The sequence below is a fragment of the Pyxicephalus adspersus genome, chromosome 8 (assembly GCF_032062135.1).
Source record: "Pyxicephalus adspersus chromosome 8, UCB_Pads_2.0, whole genome shotgun sequence".
In the NCBI taxonomy this organism is placed as follows: domain Eukaryota; kingdom Metazoa; phylum Chordata; class Amphibia; order Anura; family Pyxicephalidae; genus Pyxicephalus; species Pyxicephalus adspersus.
In genome coordinates, this window is record NC_092865.1 from 6,260,158 (window position 1) to 6,264,439 (window position 4,282).

The window sequence follows — 4,282 nt, forward strand, 5'->3', positions numbered from 1 at the left end:
TAGGAAGAGCAATGTCTAATTATATGCTTGCAGCATCTGGCAGCTGACCATTATAGGCAAAAGAAAGGTGAATTATATGTCCAGATATATTTTGATAAAAGACGCTGGGCTCTTGCCCTAGTCCTGAATGTGTCCTGATCCTGACAATCACAGTAAATAGCACGTTGAAGAGAACATTTCCTCAGTAAGTATTAAACATTATCAGAAAATAACTAATACTACTCATATATTTACTTATATAAGACCATGTGTACAGCTGGCTGCTGATATGGATTGTGACAATGTACGTGTTACATCAATAGACGAAGCAGCACAAATTAACACAGGTGCACTGCATGGTACCATAAAATACACTAATACACTATTCAATACACTACATAATATATATAAATTTTAAATATATAATATGTAGATATAAATATAGTGTGCTTTGGGTCTGGAGCATGCACTGCTGGCCCATTCATTTTTACAGACCACCCCAATGCAGTGTATGTTGTTATGCAAAAATCGTTCAATGAGACATGTACAGTACAGTATGTTAACATACAGCAGCCATTGCTAGTTAGCCCATACTCAATGACGCTCCTATTGCAGGATCTGAGGGGCAGAATGATAAATGAGGAAGTCCATTTTTATAAGTAGGAGAAGGTGGTAAAGAAGTGTTAGGTCCTCTAACAGGTTATTATAGCTCTCTACTGGGGAGATTTATTGGTGACAGATACCAGACAGTTCTGGATGTAAGAGGAAATCTCCAAGTGGTGACACAGGCAGCATTTAAAAGAAAACCTTAAAGAATTTATAGGCTGTCATTGCTGACCTCTCCTGGAAATACTAGTTGCACCACCAGTATATAGGTAGGGTGGTCTGCAGAACATTACAATGCAACATTCCCCAAGCACAGTTACTGCAAAGTCAGCAGAAAAAGAAAATCTAAACAGTTTCCTTATTAGTATAGGTTAAAATTCAGGCCTTACATTTCTTTTGCCTTCCATATGTTAATAGCAATGCATGCTTTCACGACCTTCCTTATGTCTCTTCCTCAGGAAATGCTGCAATGCCTAAAGAAGGGTCACATGTTCCTGAAATCCTTGTTAATATTAGTAAACTAATAATAGATAATAAACTCCAAATTGTCTGCATTATTCAATAGATAAATCAGAGAAAAAGAGGTCTTTGCAGCGTAGATTTTCAAATACTTCTAAGACTACACCAAGGTCCCTTTGTAAAGCCTGGCTGTCAGGCAGATCCAATGGCTATCTAAGAACAAGCATGCAGACCAGGAGTTCTGACTTTCTAATCAGTATGCTTCTTTGTGGTCAGTGACTTAAAGTATAAGAGACTTCTTGGGAACTTGTATTCCTCAGAAGGAGGTCAGCTTTAGGTGATGTTTAGTATTCCACAACACAATGGACCTGATTCATTAAAGCCCTCCAGGGCTGTAGATGATACACTTTCATCAGTGTAACTGGCTGATCCAGAAAACCTGAAATGTATTTGGTCCAGGATTCAAAACATTTGCTAGCAAATAGCAAGTGACCTTGAATGAATGTATTCCAGGTTCCCTTATGAAAGTTTATCTTCTCCAGCCTTGGAGAGCTTTAATAAATCAGGTCCAATGTGGTCACTCCAGCAATTTATGAAGAAATGTAAAAATTGATTAGGGATATAGTCAAAGTTCTACGCAGTGCTGTCTTTAGAAGCTTTTTTTTTTATTAGAGTTCTTGTTTAATAAAACAAAGTTTATTTTGTTTTTAATCAAAGCCCAACTCGACACAAATATAAATGAAAACATCAGGCTAGATGCAAGGTACTGCTTACCCTGTGAATTAAGTTATGACAGGCGTGATCTTATTAGTTTGATGTACAAGGCAGACATTTTTTGGTGTGGTAGATCATTGTGTGTCTGACATCGCTTGATGGAATTGTTATGTTTTTCAGCTCATTACCCGTTGATGTATGCAGCTGGTTAATCTATGTTCCAGCAAGCCATGAGGTCATCCCATAGTCCTCTCTGAATTTCCATAAGCCTCGCAGGAGATGGTACATGGAAGAAGGCGGCTTTATAGTGGCACTTTTGTCTGGATCGCAGATGGCTGCGGAACCCATATGTTTTAAATAACATGATTTATTCTTCACTAGTGAATGTTTACTGCGGTTTTTCTCAACCAGATTTTCTATGGATCCCCAAGGTTCCTTCAGAGGTTGCTGGGGGTTCCTTGAGCAATGGGCAGTTTGCACCTCTTAGATCAGTTTAAGTGACCCCAATGATGTTTTTGGCTATCTGTGAGGGTGACATTCTTCCCAATGGCCAGCAATGTAGGAGGAATTCTTCCCACTGACCACCACACTAATATACTGTGATCTGTGGATATAGGAATTATAGCAGAGGTTCCCTGAAGACCTGGAAGTTAGTTTAAAAAAATTGTGAAAGGCTGGTTTACTGTGTCACACTCACTACTCTATTTACTGGATAATTTTTCTTCAAATATTTATATAAGTATTTTGAACCACTCATATGCATTTTCAAGTTTGTTTTAAATATTGAAATACACCATGGTGGCTCAGAGGTAGCACTCTTACCTTTGCAGCACTAATTTCCAAGTCCCGAATCTCGGCCAGGACACTATCTGCATGGAGTTTGCAGGTTCTCCCTGTGTCTGTGTGGGTTTTCTCCCACATTCCAAAAACATGCAGTTAGGGTAATTGGCTTCCCCTCAAAATTGACCTTAGACTACGGTAGGGACATTAGATTGTAAGCTCCTTTGAGGGACAGTTAGTGACACGACTATTGACTTTGTACAGCGCTGCATAATATGATGGTGCCATATAAAATACTGTGTAATAATAATACATTACTGTAATTCTAATTAAATACTTATAATCTATGTGGCACATGAGTGATCAGAAGGGGAATATGAACGGCACATGAGTGATCAGAAGGGGACAATCAATGGCACATAGTGATCATGAGTGACTTTCAACAATAAATGTGTACTGTAGTCTTCTTCATGGAAAAATAAGACATCCCCTGAATATAAGACCTAGGGCATATTTTGGCATTTCAAAAAATATATGACAGTGCCTTATAATCGGTGAAACAGGGTATAAGGGTTTTCTACCCTTTTATGTAAGGTAAAAATGTCGAGTTTAGGTATGCTTTAAAGAGGAACTCAACTCAAAAGTCCCTCAAAACAAAAAAAAAACATCTTTAATTCCGCAGAGCAGTTGATCAGTCCGGAGGTGTCTTCTGTCGGGTCCCGCATCGTCCCAACATCCATCTTTGGGGCGGCGCTTCGGGCACCGCCATCTTCTCCTCTTCCTCCGGGTTCTTCTTTCTATGTCAACCGACCCAGGCACGAGATCGGGTGATGTAGATGGGAAAAAACTTGCCAATCTCACTGCGCTACTTCCCCCATCTCCTAGATTGTAAGCTCTACTGGGCAGGGCCCTCTCCTCCTCCTGTGTCACTGTCTGTATGTGTCAGTCATTTACAACCCCTATTCATTGTACAATATGTTGGCGCTATATAAATACTGTTTATTAATAATAATATTAATAGCGCCAACATATTACTCAGCGCTGTACACTAAATAGGGGTTGCATATGACAGACAGATACAGACAGTGACACATGAGGAGGAGGAGAGGACCCTGCCCCGAAGAGCTTACAATCTAAGAGGTGGAGGGAAGTCTCCCACAATAGCAGGGGAGATATGGATGGGTGGGAAGTAGTGGGGTTTTAAGAGACAGAAGAAGACGGGGTAGGTGAGGTGGAAGTGTTGGAGTGCTCTTTTAACCTCCCTGGTGGTCTAATTATGTCCGTATTTTCATGTCAAAAGCGGTACATTGTTTTGCCGACGCTTCATGCATGCAGAAGCCGGCTGGGGTTTGCTAGAGGACGCCGCAGGATCGTGGGGAGCAGGTAGGATTGTTTTATGCTACCCTGAGTGTGGCTAGGGGTAACCACTTTTGGTACATAAAATTCACCTCAAGCCACATTCGGGAATACCTCCAGGGTATGAGCAGAAAGTAGGAGCAAGCTGAATAGGAGGAGGCGGAAGACCATTCCAGTCGGGGCAGCTCTAGAAGTCTTGTAGCCATGCGTTTGATGAGGTGCGAAATGAGCGGCTATGGGGGGCATTTTTCTATCAGGTCAGAAAGGTAAGTGGGACAAGAACTGTGGAAGGATTTGAATGTATATTTGATTCTAAGGTGAAATGGAAGCCAATATGGAGAACTACAAACAGAGGCAGCAGAAGAGGAGTGGTGGGAAGGCTGTGTAT